This window comes from Psammomys obesus, unplaced genomic scaffold, assembly GCF_907164565.1.
Source record: "Psammomys obesus unplaced genomic scaffold, mPsaObe1.curated_primary_1811, whole genome shotgun sequence".
NCBI lineage: Eukaryota > Metazoa > Chordata > Mammalia > Rodentia > Muridae > Psammomys > Psammomys obesus.
The window spans coordinates 41,540,907-41,558,558 of record NW_026593286.1 but is presented as its reverse complement, the minus strand read 5'-3'; the positions used below and the strand labels follow the sequence as shown (position 1 = coordinate 41,558,558).

The window sequence follows — 17,652 nt, the reverse complement described above, 5'->3', positions numbered from 1 at the left end:
ATGACAAACACAAAGGGAAAAAGGCACACTGGCTATATATTCTTCGGGTCTTTTAGGCAACATGGAGTTGTTCCTTTGGCTACATACCCGCGAATCTACAAAAAGGATGATATTGTAGGTAGACATCACGGAGGTGGGCACTGTTCAAAAATGAATATCCGATAAGTTTTACCACAGAAAAACCAGAAGAGTCTACAGTGTCACCCAGCATGCCATGGACATCATTGTGAACAAGCAGGTTAAGGACAAGATTCCCACAAAGAGAACTGATGTGCAGATGGAGCACATCATGGACTCTAAGAGCAGGGACAGCTTCCTCAAGTGTGTGAAGGAGAACCACCAGAAGAAGAAGGAGGCCAAAGAGAAGGGCACCTGGATTCAGCTGAAGTGACAGCCTGACCCCCTTCCCCCAGAGAAGCCCATATTGTGAGGACTAATGGGAAGGAGCCTGAGCTGCCAGAGCCCATTCCATACGAATTCATGGCCTGGTGTACAAAAAGAAATAAAGGACCTGGACTGTAAAAACAAACAAACAAACAAACAAACACACAAAACCCTTCTAACTGCTTCAGGATTCCAGTGTATAATGAAGACCGGCTGAGAATCCAGCCTCATGGACTGAAGAATTTCTACATCCTAGGACCTCCTGTTGGTAAACAGCCAGTGATGAACTAGCTAGACCACAGTCTGAAAATCATCCTAATAAACGTCATTTCTCCTCCCTCACTCTCTCATATATATTTATGTGTATTTGTATGTATATGTATGTATATTCAGTCTTTTTCATCTATAGAACCCCAACTGTTAGTCATTAGAGAATTACAAATAAAAGCTGCTTTGATATTCCATTCCATCCCATCAAGAATGGGTGTATTCCAAACGGGCTGAGAAAGAAATTAGGAGAAGGCCAGCCACAATAGCCACCAATAATAAAGTACCTTGGTATAACTCTAACCAAGCAAGCAAAAGACTTGTATGAAAAAACTGCAAGTTTCTGAAGAAAGTAAAAAAGACATCAGAAGATGGAAAGATCTCCTGTGCTCATGGATCGGTAGGATTAATATAGTGAAAATGCCATCCTACCAAAAGCAATCTACAGAGTCAATGCAATTCCCATAAAATACCAACACAGTTCTTTACAGAACTTGAAAGAACAATTCTCAATTTCATATGGAAAAACAAAAAACCCAGAATAGCTAAAACAATCCTGTGCAATAAAAGAACATCTGAAGCTATCTCCATCTCTGATCTCAGGCTGTACTACAGACCAAAGGTAATAAAAACAGCATGGTAGTGGCGCAGAACAGACTGTGGAACAATGGAATAGAATAGAAGACCCAGAAATAAACTCACACACCTACGGACACCTGATTTTTGACAAAGGAGGCAAACCATACAATGGAAAAAAGATAGCATCTTCAACAAATGGCGCTGGTCTAACTGGATATCTACATGTAGAAAAATGCAAATAGATCCATACTTATCACCCTGCACAAAATTAAAGTCCAAGTGGATCAAAGATCTCAACATAAAACCAAACACACTTGTTGGTTATTAATATTTACTATTGATTTATCTTTTAGTTAAGCATTAGTTATTCCTAAACCAGCTGTATACCCAAATCACCACAGAGAGACTGGGATCTATTTAATTAACCCAGAGCACAATGCTGGGCAATAGTTACTCCATCCTAAACCTCCAAGCCCACATACTTCCCTACCATTCAGATTTCACCCATTATACTTGCTTTTAGTCATATCTTAGGTCCAGTTCATCTCCCTCATGGTTCAGAGTCCTGTCCTGCCTAGCTCTGCTCTCCTCCTCATGGTTCCAAGTCCTCTCCTGCCGACCTCTGCTTTCCTCCCTCTACTTGCTTCCCTCCTCTCCCCTCTGGACCAGGATATCCCACCCTATTCTCACCATTGCACAGCACTGGCTGGTTGGTTGTTTTATTGACAGCACAGAGAACAAATGGTGGCATGTTTACACAAAGTTGAGACAAGTGATGCTGAGAATAAGCATCACAATGCAATGTCCGGAATGAAACCAGATAGTGGGATAGAGAAATCAGCATGTGAATGAACAAGGGTAAATTATATATATTCCAAAAGAACATTATAACAACTCACACTAAATCCGTTACAAGATTAAGTGGGGAAGAACCTCAAACTCATTGGCACAGGAGAAAACTTCATGAACAGAACACCAAGAGCTCAGGCTTTAAGTTCAACAATCAATAAATGAGACCTCATGAAACTGAAAAGGTTCTGTAAAGCAAAGGACAGAGTCAGAAGAACAAAATGACGGCCTACAGATTGGGAAAAGGTCTTTACCAACCCTACATCTGACAGAGGGCTAATATCCAGAATATATAAATAACTCAAGAAATTAAACATCTAAAGAAGCTAGAAGGAGGATCCTGGGTAAGATGATCAATCCTCGCTCAGAAAGGCAAATGGAATGGACATCGGAAGAGGGAGAAAACAGGCAACTAGACAGGACCCTACCACCACAGAGGACCTTTGAAACACTCTACCCAGCAAGGTATCAAAGCAGATGCTGAGACTCATAGCCAAACTTTGAACATAGTTCAGGGAATCTTATGAAAGAAGGGGGAGGATAGAAAGACCTGGAGGGGATAAGAACTCCACAAGGAGACTAACAGAACCAAAAAAATCTGGGGAAAAGGGTCTTTTCTGAGACTGATACTCCAACCAAGGACCATGAATGGAGATAACCTAGAACCCCTGCACAGATGTAGCCCATGGCAGCTCCCTAGTGGGTTCCCTAGTAATGGGAACAAGAACTGTCTCTGCAATGAATTCAGTGGCTGGACCTTTGATCACCTCCCCTCTGATGGAGAAGCAGCCTTACCAGGCTACAGAGAAAGACAATGCAGCCAGAGCAAGACAATGCAAGCTCCTGTCCTGTTGCCTGTTTTCTCCCTCTTCCGATGTCCATCCCATTTGCCTTTCTGAGCAAGGATTGATCATCTTACCCAGGGTCTTCTAGCTTCTTCAGGTGTTTAATTTCTTAAGTTATTTATATATTCTGGATATTAGCCCTCTGTCAGATGTAGGTTTGGTAAGGACCTTTTCCCAATCTGTAGGCTGTCATTTTGTTCTGTTGACCCTGATGAGGCCTGATAGGCTAGGGTCAGAGGGAAGGGGAGGAGGACCTCCCTTATTAGTGGACTTGGGGAGGGACATGGAAGGAGATGAGGGAGGGAAGGTGGGATTGGGAGGGCACTAGGGAGGGGGCTACAGCTGGGATACAAAGTGAATAAACTGCAATTTATCAAAATAAATAAGAACAATAAAAGAACTTCTGGAGTTATCTCCATCTCTGATCTCAAGCTGTAGTATAGAACAACAGTAATAAAAACAGCATGGTAGTGGCATAGAACAGACTGTAGAGCAATGGAATCAAATAGAAGACCCAGAAATAAACTCACACACTTACAGACACCTGATTTTTGACAAAGAAGGCAAAACCGTACAATGGAAAAAAGAGAGCATCTTCAACTAATTAAATAACAAAAACCAAATAATCCAACTTAAAAAAATGGAGTACAGAGCTAAGCAGAGAATTCTCAACATAAGAATATTGAATGGTGGAGAAACACTTAAAGAAATGCTCAACATCCTTAGTCATCAGGGAAATGCAAATCAAAATGACTCTGAGATTCCATCTCACACCCATCAGAATGGCTAAGATCAAAAACTCAAGTAACAACACATGCTAGAGAGGATGTGGGAAAAGAGGAACCCACCTTCATTGCTGGTGGGAATGTAAGCTTGTACAACCACTTTGTAAATCAATCTGACGTTTTCTCAGAAAACTGGGAACAGCACTACTTTAAGACCCAGCTACAACCCCTGTGCATAAATCGAAGAGATGTTCCACCACACCACAAGGACATTTGCTCAACTGTGTTCATAGCAGCTTTATTCATAATGGTCAGAAACTGGAAACAACTGAAGAATGCATAAGAAAATGTGGTACATTTACACAACGGAATACTACTCAGCTATTAAAAACAAGGAAATCATGAAATTTGCAGGCAAATTTATGAAACTAGAAAAGATCATCCTGAGTTAGGTAGCAGAAAGACACACATGGTATTTACTCACTTATAAGTGGATGTTAGCCATATAATTAATATAATATAATATAATATAATATAATATAATATAATATAATATAATATAATATAATATAATATAATATAATATAATATAATATAAACATACTAAAATCTACAAACCTAAAGAAGCTAAATAACAAGGAGGATCCTAGGGAAGATGCTTAATTCTCATTCAGAAGGGAAAACAGATGATGCTGGAAGATAGAAGATGATGTAGAAGATAGAAACAGGATGCTAGCCTACCACAGATGTCCTCTAAAAGACTCCACCCAGCAGCGGATTGAAGCAGATGTAGAAGCTCACAGCCCAATTTTAGACAGAGTGTAGGGAGTCTTATAGAAGTATGAGGATATAGAAGGAATCAGAGGGGACAGGAACTCCATAAGAGACCAACAAAGCCAAAAAAGCTGGGCCCAGGTGGAAGTGCAGAGACTGATACATCAACCAAAGACCATGCATAGGACCTAGACCCCTGCTCAGATGTAGCCCATAGACAGCTTAGTCGCCATGTGAGTTCCGTTGTAAGGGGAGAAGAGACAGTCTCTGACATGAACTTGGTTGCCTGCTCCTTGATCACTTCTCCCTGGTGGGGTGACCCAGCCAGCCCACAGAGGAAGAGGATCCAGGAAGTCCTGATGGGACCTGATAGGCTAGGATCAGACAGTAGTGGGGGAGGACTTCCCCTATCAAGGGACTAGGGATGGAGAGGAAGAGGGAGGCAAAGTGGGACCAGGAGAAGATTAGGGATGGGCTATAACCAGTATACAAAGTGAATAAATTGTAAATAACAACAGCAATAATAATTTAAAAGAATGGTTGTCTTCAAGAAAATAAATGCAAACAAATGCTGGTGAAGATGCAGAAAAAGAAGAACTTTTACTCACTGCTGATGGAAATGTAAACTGATGCAGCTACCATGGGTATCAGCATGGAGTTTCCTCCAAAACATTTTTAAATAGAATTACCATATGATCCAACTATATCGCTGTGTATGCCTTACTGAGTATAAGCAAGCGCCCCTGTTTATTGCTTCACTACTCACAATAATCAGGATACAAAACCAGTCTAAATGTCAATCAGCAGATGGATGGCCCAAGGAAGTATGGTACATATGTACAATGGAAACTTTATCGAATAAAGGAGAATGAAATTATGACAGTCCCAGGAAAATGGATGAAACTGGGGGTTATTATGTTAAGTGAAGTAAGCCAGACTCAGAAAGACAGCACATTTTTCTCCCCTGAGCAGAATCCATATTAAAAATTTTGTAAATATATACATGACATGAAGTAGAAAGCTAGGCTATGAGAGGGGGAAAGGAGAGCTAAAGAACAAAGGTGGAAGGATCTGTGTCAGACATTTTGTCACTGGGGCAGGTACTTGAAAGGAACAGTTGAAAAGGAGATTGGGTTTATTTTGAGTGATGGTTTCAAAGGTGTGTGGCTGCCTATCTCAACTGCTTCTTATCACACACAAGGCAAAGCACCAGAGAGGTGGGAGTGTGGCCAAGGAGCGTGACCGTGGATCCCTGACATCCGAAGACAGCAACAGGAAAGGACTGGAGACGAGGTGGGCTCCAACCAGGCCCTGCCTTCCACACTACCCTCTATCCAATAGTACAGCAGTTATGATTTCATCAAGTGAAAGAAGTTAAGCCCAGTGGCCTAACCACTTCCCCCAGAGTCCTGAGTCTGGGCTCTGGTGCTTCAGGGTCAGGTCTTCAACACAGAACTCATCAGGGAACTTTTCATCTCCAAACTTAATTAGGAGTATTTTGGACAAATTAGCAACCGCAACTGAACCATTACATTTGTGTAATGGATATGGCTTTATTATGGCATGTAAGTATTGACAAGAGCAACATACAATAAAGACCTTTAAATTATTTTTAATGACCTATGCTTTTTAATTCTATTAGACTATGCTCATGGGTATAAAAAGATGATAATTCAATATTCAGCCTCTGCATTTTTATTTCTAGAGTTCTTTCTCTTTATAACTAGTTAGTTTTCCATAACTGTCTGTCTTAGGGTTATAATCAGTCACTATGTATCAGAAGAAAATTTCAACTCATGTCAGAAATTATTTAGAAATTATACCTGAGCAGAACTCTTAAAAAAAAACCGAAAGAAAGAAAGAAATTACACCTAGCTTCTATATATCATTTAATTGAATGAACCAGAGGAAAGCAGGAGAAATCCCACTTGCAGTCCTGATGGGACCTGATAAGGCTAGGGTCAGACAGTAGGGGAGGAGGACCTCCCCTATCAGTGGACTAGGGGAAGGCCATAAGGAGAGAAGAGAGAAGGGGGGTAGGACTGGGAGGAGATGAGGGAGGAGGCTACAGCCGGGATAAAAAGTGAATAAACTGTAAATAATAATAATAATAATAATAATAATAATAATAATAATAATATAAAAAGTGAATAAACTGTAAATAATAATAATAATAATAATAATAAGAAGAAGAAGAAGAAGAAGAAGAAGAAGCAAGAGTCAGGCCTCTGCAGTAATGGCACTAGTTACTGCCATGAGATTGCAGTGGTCACACACCATCATTATTGCTAAAACTTCAACATTTAGAAACTTAACACATCAAGAAAGGGGGGAAAAGACTGCCCAAGGTTCCTAAAGAAAAAAAAGACTAAAGAGCACTGATAGGGGAGGGCTATAGGGGGAGAAGAGGGAAGGGGGTAGGACTGGGAGGAGATGAGGGAGGAGGCTATAGCCGGGATAAAAAAAAGTGAATAAACTGTAAATAATAATAATAATAATAATAATAATAATAATAATAATAATAATAATAAGAAGAAGAAGAAGAAGAAGAAGAAGAAGAGGAAGAAGAAGAAAGACTCAGGCCTCTGCAGTGATGGCACTGGTTACTGACATGAGATTGCAGTGGTCACACACCATCATTATTGCTAAAACTCCAATGTTTAGAAACTTAACACATCAAGAAAGGAGGGGGGAAAAGACTGCCCAAGGCTCCTAAAGAAAAAGAAAGACTAAAGGGCATTGACTGATTGGATGCTTTTCTTAGCATTATTTTGTTTAGAAAATATATTGAAATTGAGTGTTTGGTAGTTTTAGTAACAACTAAGTTATATCAAAACTAAAAGATGGGCATTTTCAGTGTGAGTGAATGACAGTGGGAAGAATTAGAATAAAAATGATTTTTTAAGATGTAGGTGATAAGTCTTCTACACTAACTTGCTAAATCCCTTTGTAATAAATAATGACAGTTCAAAATTCTTGTGTATAGAAAAATGTGGACTTACCTTGTGCATTCAAAGCAAATGCTTTATTATTGAGCAGTGTGTGTGTGTGTGTGTGTGTGTGTGTGTGTGTGTGTGTGTGTGTGTATCCAGGCAAAGTGGGGCCATGTGCAGGTGTGTAGCCTCAGGAGAGGGGGTTGTTCAAAGTATTGCCTCTTAATTTGGGGCTTGGGGAAGTGTTAACTCATGCTCAGCTGCATTGCCTAGCAGTCTACATTTAAGATTCTGAGGCAACCAGTCTTCAAAAGTGATTGGCAATTAGTAATTGATGGCCAGAAACTGTTATCTATGAGAAAAGTATAATTTGTTAATTTCAACAAACAGAAAGACTGTGTGTTTACAATTTTGTGAATCCAATTAAAGAACAAGAAACAGAAAGCCCTTCACCAGTCATTTGCTGGGCTGAGATGGGTAAGTTGCAGTGAGTTTAGAATTGCACAACATGAAATGCATCTTTCTTAGGACTGGAGTCCTAGATTGTATTTCACCGGGGCACCACACTTTGCTTAATCCCTAAGGAGATTTGGCCAGTTTTCTTTGAGAACATCGCCTTGGGAAACAGTTTTTAAATCAGTCATTCTCTACAGCCTAGGGCATTCCTGCTGGGTAACTTCCACTCAAATGATTTATATGAAGAAGGTGAATCATATTTCAAAAATGTTTTCCTTTAGAAATAACAGATATTCTTTAATTTTCCTTAACTGCCTTTATTAGACATCCATTGCAATTAAAAATATTTGTATGTGATTCAAGAACCTTTCAATTTATTTGAAACACTAGAATGTTCTGTCCTAGCTTTAAATTACTGAATCTTCACTTTAGAAAATCTCTGGCAGTCACAATCTATCCAGACAGTTCTGTTTTCTTTCATGTGTATTTGGAAATAACTGTTTTTAAAGAGGGGTGGATCGAGTCTGGGAGAAGAGACCAATGTACCAATCTCAGCTCGTGTTGCTTTGACCCCATGAATTCCTCTCTTTTGTCCTCCCTCCCCTCTTTTCTTAAACTCTGACCTCAGCAGCCTCCACTTCCAATATTGCTGTCCCCCCTCTTTTTTTTTTTTTTTTAAGAAACATGGATCTAGTTCCTAGAGCTGTTACAAATGTACTCTCTCGTTTCTCTAGTTACCTTATTGTTGATCATAGCAGTGGAATGTCAAAGAAAATATTAGTAGCTACTAGAAAAAGTTATAACCAAGATATTTCTACTCTTCTATAAAGATACATTTTAAATGCTTGCAGTCCTCTGGTGTGACTTACAGGCTCTGATCTATCAGCCGAGTTTACCTAAATTTGAGGGTACATATCAGCAGGGATATTTCTAGCTACCAGTAACAGAATTTGCAACAAAGTATCTTAAACAATCTTAAACTTAAATCTTAAATCTTGAACTCTGCCACCTGAGCTCAGTTCCAAGATGACTTGACTTTCTAACTTTAAGTACAATGTTTAGGACAGGCTGTTTGCAGCTCTGTCTCCCACCACTCTACATTTGGTGGACTTGGCCCTTAAGATTTTTTTTCTCTGGATAACTGCAAAATGCTTGCATAGGTGATAATACAGGTTATCATTCAGCTGTGGCTAGATGTGGGAGAACTAGAGTATTTCCTGACCTAGCTCTAATGATAAACTTTCATCTTGATCCAAGCAGGCTTCTTTTGTTATTCCTCAAGTCACCAGCCCTTATCATGCAAAGAGTTATGGAGAAAGTTACTAGGCACTTGATGGATTGCAATTTTATAGAAGACAAAAGAAGGAGCAGCAGGAGACAAAAAGTCACTATGCTGATTTTTTGATGGCTTTCCAAAGCTTGCATAAATGTGCAAAAAACAGCAATTTGAAATTATCTGGTGACCTCACAGTTAAGTTGTAATTGAGGTACTGAACGTTAACAAATGCACTTTTTTTTTTCCAGACAGGATTTCTCTGTGTAGCCTTGGCTGTCCTAGACTTACTTTGTAGACCAGGCTGGCCTCAAACTCACAGAGATCTGCCTGGTTCTGCCTCCCCGAGTGCTGGAATTAAAGGTGTGTGCCACCATGACCAGCTGCTTTTTCTATTTTCTTCTTCTTTTTTTATTTTTAATTTTTTTGTATTTTAAATTTTATTATAATTTATTCACTTTGTATCCCAGCTGTAGGCCCCTCCCTCATGCCCTCCCATTCCCTCCCTTCCTCTTCTCTCCTCCCCTTCCATCAGACCCTAGGCTATCAGGTTTCATAGGACTGGCTGCATTGTCTTCCTCTGTGACCTTTATTAGACATTCATTGCCCTTCCCCCACCCCAACAAGGGGAGACAATCAAAGAGCCAGCCACTGAGTTCCTGTCAGAGACAAACCCCTGTTTTCCTTACTAGGGAACCAACTTGGAGACTGAGCTGCCATGGGCCACATCTGTGCAGGGGTTCTAGGTTATTTCCATGCACGCTCCTTCAGTTGATCTGCTTTAGTACATTGGCATAACACCTTTATTCTGAATCATTCCATTTTGTAGGTAGCAGATAGTTTATATTCTTTCAATGAAGAGAGAAAAAATAGATCAAATAGGGTAAGTTATTAAAAGGAAATTAAAGGAAAAAGCAGATTTTGTGGGGATAAAAAAAGAAAAGAAAGAAGAGGGAAAAAAGAAAGGGAGAGGCCTACTACGGGAAGAGTGACTAATGTGAATTGTCTGTGAGTAAATTCAGCTAACCAGGTCACTTGCCTCTTGAAGTGATATTGACAATAAGCCTTTGAGACACCAGAGAAAGAGGACAAAGCGATGGAACGTGCATTTTGCATGTTAGAATCTGTTCCTCCTAACCACAGGGCAGGTGTGGCCTGGAAACACAAGCTCACACAGCTTGATGGTACAATTCTGGTGGCACTCCTGTTTTTCTCCCTACTCATAGATAATTTGCCTAACAAGCTATATTAATATTTAAGACTCTTAATTTTATTCTCAGCAGTAATTACCACAAGTTTACAGTAGGTCAAAGAATTGTCTGTTTTGTTTTGTTTTGTTTTGTTTTGAGGTTAACCTGTTACCCAGGTTGACTAGAAACTTTCGTGTGAGCCTTCTGGTGTTTGTTTGATTGATTGTTTGGTGGTTGGCTAGATCTTGTCTGTTTGTCAGTGGCTCAGGTGAGAGAACCAAGGGCTTTGTGGAAGGGAGGTAAGTGCTCTACAATTGAGCAACAACTCTACAGAGGAAATTTTTATGTCCAGAGCTTCAAAAGAACTAGACCTTGCAAGTCATGGGATCTTTGTAAAGATTTATTCCTCTGTGTAAAATTTAAGGCCACATGAAAGCAAAGAGACCATTTATATTAGAATTGCTTTATAATTTAGAGGTTATACTTTCTGCCTTCAAATTTCATTGTTTCCTGTGGTCTTTTATTGCCTTTTAAATTTTTCTTTCTACCTTTTGCTAGACATAGTAATTATCAGAAATAACATAGGTACATTTTTCAAATATAATTTTCAGGACGGGGGATCGAATTTAGGGCTTTGCACAGTGCGTTAGGCAAACATTTTGGTACTAAGCTATGCTCCTAGCCCTCACTACTTTCTATCTTGAGTAATACACACGAGAGAATCCTGTCAAACTTTCTGCTGTTACTATGACAGCTATCATTTATTCCTTTTAATCTTTATATCTACTGCAAAATAAATAGGTTTTGAAAGCCTAACAATGTATACTCTAATGAGCTACTACATGGCAGACATTCTTTCGATGAACAATGGAATCAGGAAACAGGGTTTTCCAGCTTCTCCAGAAACCCCACAAATGCCCTGAGCCGTGTGGCAAGCCTTTCCTTACTCTACAAGCATGCATGGTGGGTGCCTGGTGAAATTAGACATCGACTCTATGCATTTCTTCAGAGCTGATTGACCCCAGTGCAACCATAAACAGTACATTTTGTAATTAAGCATTTGCATGACTTCCAAGCATCCCACATTCTATGTTCACTCTCCACGGTTCCTTTCTCTCGTACACTTTGAAGATCTCTAGCCTGCAGACATGCAGTTGAGTCAGTCCCAGCTTCTTGGGCAGGCCACATGTTCAGTTCATCCCATCAGATTGACGATCAAGATGAACCACCCTCAAGTGTGTTCTTTGATCAAAAGACAATTGCACCAACCCAACCTTCTTTCTGTGATCCATGAACTCACTGAGTCTTGCAAAATCACGATATTAAAATTCCAGTTTCTTTTCACTTGTAAGCTGAAATCACTCTGTAAAGAGAGGCATGTCTCTTCTCCTACCAGTGACTCTACCTAGTGATACAATTCAAACGTAGAATGTTGCTTTTCCCATATATGCTAATTTTCAGGTAATAAAATTTTTCCACATAAACTGAACAATTGTGTGATTCTTAAAAAATCATAATTATGACTTAGTTTAAGAGGTTTAGTCAACAACAGCTTTTTCTTAAAGCTTAAAGTGTCCTATCTTTGGGGCATAGGGCTATCTTTGAGTTGGTTTCTAGTCACTTTAGACATATCCTAGGGTTGGGAAGAGTTGGGGCATGGGAAAGAATATAAAAATATACTGTATGAAATTATCAAAGAACACAATTATTTAAGAAAAAGCGAAAAGACTATGTTTTCACATAATACAGATATAAGACAATTATATTAAGTGGAGTCTGATTGAAAACTGGGAGAAACTAAGGTGCCTTGTATGGTTATGCTGGTGGCAGTAATGTATGTATTGTTATTCTGATCCTTTTGAATGAATATTGTGGCATAAAGTAAATGAATTATTATGAGATATTCCATCTACTATGATTTGAGTGTTTGTGTTTCCAAATTTTTATGTTGATATAGTAACCTATGTCAACAAAATGTCAGCAAGCAGTGCCTTTGAGAGGGTGACTACAGCTTGAGGCAGAGTCATCAAGAAATAGACTAGTGCCCTCCAGAGAAACCCAAGGGAGCTTGTTCACCCTTCTACCACAGGAGAACACAGGGGAAAGCATATGGATCCTGACAGTATGCTGGATCTATTGGCGTGCCATTCTTGGTTGTCTCAGGAACTATGAAGAGTGAATTTAAATTGATTATAATCTAATCATCTTATGGTGTTTTGTTATCACAATCCAAACTGATTAAAATACCAGTCTATGATGTTCTGTTTAAATAGTAATCTCCAAATGGAGGCAGAGATTCAGATTTTAAAAGAGCAATAAAACAAAAAATAAAACAAAAATGCACAGTCCTGAATTTTGATTAGAAATATCAGTCTGATAATTTTCACTGTAAAATTATTTCTACATCCACTTAAGAGCAGGTAGAATCTCAGGTACAATCATCAACCCAGCAGCACTAAGAATTAGCTTAGTGGACTAATCTGGACTGTAGGCTTGAAATTATATTAATATTTCTCACTACAGAAAGCAGGACTTTTGGAGAAAAGACTCATACATCTGCCCCATGCTGTGGGGCTTCAACGGGGTTCCTAAGGTGGAGAGATTGGAAGGAATGGGGGGGGGGACAAGAGACGCAGGAATGAAAGCCAAGTCTGTTCATCTGATCAAGGCTTTCATTTGTTAGAAATTTTCACCCAACTTATATAGGGAGAAGGCAGGAAAGGAGGAAGGTTAATCTACTGCTGCAGGAAATAGGAAGAGTGCTTTCATGGGTTAACTATTGTACCTGCAAGATACCATAAGGATGGTTTCTAAAGATATCTTACGGATGCTCTAACAAACGGATGTCCTCACAATCTATCACCCATGATTTAGGGTCTTAGATAACTCTTTCACTAAATAGCCTTAAGTCTACACTAAAAGACCTTTGCTCTCTACTTGGCTTTGGCTTCAGTAACTACCTTTGTCTCTACTAGATAGCTTTGACTTGGCTTCCGTAGATAGCTTTGGCTCCCAGCATACGTCTGAGGCAAGAAGCATACTTCTTGAAACACCTGACAGCAAAAATCCAGCTAAAATGATGTGGGCTCAGTCTTCTCAGCTCTGCTTACTATTTAGGTAATCTTGAGGAAGGAGTGGTACTGTGCATCTGGTCACTTTCAGGGAATTCCTGAGACTACTCAGTTGTTCTTCACACTTGCACACAGCCAGTCTGGTGGGGCATTTTCTCAAATGAGGTTTCCTCTTTTCAAATGACTCTAACTGTGGCTTGTGTCAAGCTGACATAAAACTAGCCAACATACTTTATCTGGAAATAAACAGCCCGGTAAAATGCTTGTATTCCTACTGGGAAGCACTTCAGAGTGCTTAGAGGCAATATGGAATGAAGATGGTAGGAAGGGGGCAGTAAATCATTTGAAGTACAGATAGGCCATACCAGCTAGCATTCAGAGCAAGGCAGTGGGGTGCAACTGAAATCCACTTAAAATTGCCTACAAATTTTTCACGAAAGGGATCTGAGTTTCTGACTTGAGTTAGTGGCTACTCTAATCATTGATAGAAGGAGGAGACAAAAGGTAAGTTTGAATTCTATTTGGAAGTGACTTTACAGACAATTAAGAATTTAGTAAACGTTCATAAGGGAGATTGTCCTGAAATTCTCTTTCTCTATTGGGTCTTTGTGAGGTTTAGGTATCAAGGTGGCTGTGGCTTCATAGAATGAGTTTGATAATGTGCCTTCTCTTTCTATCTTGTGGAATAGTTTGAAGAGTAATGGTGTTAGCTCTTCTTTGAAGGTCTGGTAGAATTCTGTGCTGAAACCATCCAGCCTTGGCTTTTTTTGGGATGGGAGGCTTTTGATGACTGCTTCTATTTCCTTAGGGGATATAGGACTATTTAATTTATTTACCTGGTCTCGATTCAGCATTGGTAAGTGGAATCAATCAAGAAAATTGTCCATTTCAATTAGATTTTCAAATTTTGTGGCGTGTAGGCTTTTGAAGTAAGACCTAATGATTGCTTGGATTTCTTCAGTGTCTGTTGTTCTGTCCCTTTTTTCATTTCTGATTTGGTTGATCTGGATAGTGTATTTCTGCCCTTTGAGTTAGTTTGGCTAAGTGTTTGTCTATCTTGTTGATTTTCTCAAAAAACCAGCTCTTGGTTTTATCGATTCTTTGTATTCTCTTTTTATTTATTTTAGTGCTGAATTTGATCATTTTCTATAGTCCATTCCTCTCCCATGTATTTGCTTCTTTTTGTTCCAGAGTTTTCAGGTACGCTGTTAATTTACAAGTTTGAATTCTCTCCAATTCCTTTATGAAGGTACCAAGAAGACAAGCTCTGCCTTTTCCATGGAGGAAGCTGGCACACAGAAATCCTGCAGTGCTTTACGGGACTCACAGTGTTGCTCTGGGATCCAGCACTAGTGTGTAGTTCTGAAAAGAAGGGTGATGATGCAGGACACACAGCAGAAAGCCACCTGCTCTTAGGGCTGCCCACACACGGCAAAGGGAGGAGGAAGCTCACTGAACTGCTGGCTTCCAGCGTCTACCTAAGAGCAGTTTCTGCTCCTGAGCCAGCATACTGGGGAATGTGGCGCACAGGCAGAGGCCCTCACCAGCTCAGTTGTCTGCAGCCTTGCAGCCACCACCACCTTCCTCCTCTCAGTTCCTTTTTTAAGCTGTGTGTGCTCCTGGCTTCTCAGTTCTTGAGGTGCTGTGAGCATCTTACCATCATCCTGTTTTCATTGTTTTGAGTTTAATCTTAATGCATCCTTTTATTAGTTACTGTAGTGTTACTGTGATAAAACACCATGACTAAGACAACTCATAAAAGAAAGTGTTAAATTGAGCTTACAGCTTCAAAGGGTTATAGTCAGGGATGGTGGATGAGGTATGGCCATAGACAGTTGGAACAGCAGCTGAGAGCTCATACCTCACAGGCAGGAGGCAGAGAAGACATGGGGAAGCATCAAAGCCCGTCCGCAGTGACACATTCTCCAAGGCCACACCTCTTAAGGTAGTCAAACATACAAGCCTATGTGGGTGGTCATTGCTGTTCAAACCATGCCTAGTTTTGTTTCCACTTGTTAGTGATTTTATTTCTTTAAAAAATACACTAAGAGTATACTGCTAGTAATTCAAAATTGAAGAAAATATGGGTATTTTTCTCGAACTATCGATGCCTCCTTCTTAAAAACCGAGCATTTAGATTAAATATTGCTTAGTTGTGGCTTTTATTGCTATGATAAAACACCATAACCAAAAACAATTTGTGGAGGAAAGGGTTTATTTCATCCTACAGGTTATACACACTAAGAACGCAGTGCGGGAACCTGGAAGCAGGAACTGAAACAGAGGATTGGGGTACTGCTCACTAGCTTGCTCTGCATGGCGTGCTCAGCTTGCGGTGTCACAGAACCCAGGACACAACACCCCCTTGTGCAAGTCTGTGCCCTGACTTCCGGGGATTTGTCATGTTGGATGAGGCCTCCTCTGTTTGCCTCACTTTTCTCACCTCTGGAACGGCTGCCTCTGTTCATGGCATATCCAGGGTCACTGGAGATTAGGATTTCAACATATGAATACAGAGATCACAGTCAGCCTTGACACCAGACAGGTCTGTATTTTTAAAAATCAAATACAGTCTACAAAGTACATTGTCTACAAAGTAAATGACAAAATGTAAGTGTGTTAGTTGGTGTCTTAGTGCTATGACGAGATATCACGACCACAGAAACTCTTATAAAGGATAATATTTAAGTGGGGCTGCCTTACAGTTTTAGAGGGTTAGTCCACTGTCTTTATTGCAGGAAGCACGGCAGCATGCAGACAGACATGGTGCTGGGGAAGGAGCTGAGAGTTCTGCATCTGAATCCACAGGCAGCAGAAAGAAAAAGAGACACTGGGCCTGGCTTGACCTTCTGAAACACCAAAGCCCACCCCCAGTGACACACTTCCTCCAAAAAGGCCACACCTCCTAATCCCTGTCAAGCAATGCCATTCCCTAATAACAAAGGATTCAAATCTATGAGCCGGTGGGGGCCATTCCTATTGAAACAACCAAAACAAGTGTTGCAATTAATTATGCATTGTCTTTTCAGTTCCTTAACCATCTGTGGGCAGGCTAATTTTGTATTTTGGTAACTCCTGAAGTATCTTGGAGGTTTTCTTTTTTTAATTCTGAATTTTATTTAAATTAAAAAAAATTCTTGGTGTGTTTATATGTATGTGATATATGAACTTGCTAGTATTGATGTGTGCACATGTATATGAAAATGTGTTTGCATGATTGCAGAGGCCCAAGGTCAACCTCAGATATCTTTCCTGAATCATGCTCCACTTGACTTTTGTAAGAAAATAGTTTCTCATGGTACCAGAAGCTTATTGCTCAACCAGCTGGCTTATCAAGGAGCTTCCGAATCTCTGGTCCCTCCATTAGCTCATTCCGTTTTATTTTCTCAATCACCTGGTACTGTGACTGGGGGGAAGCTGAGGCCCACAAGCTGGACTTCGTGAGTCCACTCCCTTCCCCTCATAGTTCTCTGCCTGAGTACCCAGCCAGGCGACTGGGCTACGTGAGTACCAACCCACCTCTCCTCCCACTGCCCTCTCCTCCTGAGGCGACTTTGGATTCAGTAAGTGCCCTGTCCCCCAGCTGCTGCCTGGAGGTACCAGATGCCTCTTCCGGGGTTCAGGACACTCCCTACCCCTACCCCGGACTCTTCTGTGAAGATGTGGCCACTGGAGAGGAGTCCTTCCTGAACAAAGCCAGGCCTTTGTTCCGAGGTAATCTCATGTTTCAGAGAGATCTGTTCATAGATTAACGTCACCAAAGCTGCGGATCCCAGATTATTGATTAGGGACCACACTTTAATTATTTTGGGATTCCAGCAAAGGCTGGGGAAATGGGTGCTTCTGGATCTAAAATTGATCCCTAGATACCTCTTGGGTGTCTATGGAAAATTTCCACACTATCTGTCCAGGTTTCTTGGGAAGCATGCTTTACCCCTCCCCCTCCACTTCCTGTGGCTGTGTTTGCACACTGGGCTGCAAGTTCCCCCTACCCCATCCTCACTGTACCCCACACCCATGCAAGGTGGAGGCAGTGGCGGGCAACAGCAGCAGTGGACAAATGGTACAGCAACAATGATCCTGTTTAAAATTTCCCGCTGCGGCTGCTTAAAACACGTGGCTGATCACCATGTTGGTTTTGGGATAAAGGAAGTGGAGCCATGGTTTTGTCACCACCTTGTACACTTTTGCTGTTGAGTCTGTAAGGATGCAGTGTGATAGGATCAGCAGCATCGCCAGTCTAGGAACTGTGTCGATGCTTGAAAGTTTTCCTTTGATGCTAGTTCAGAAATACATTTAGTTATGC

At 40.5% G+C, this 17,652-nt stretch overlaps 1 pseudogene; it reads left to right on the top strand.

Moving 5' to 3' along the window:
* LOC129683830 (60S ribosomal protein L21-like) lies at positions 1-17,098 on the top strand (annotated as a pseudogene).
* The last annotated feature ends 554 nt before the right edge of the window (positions 17,099-17,652 follow it).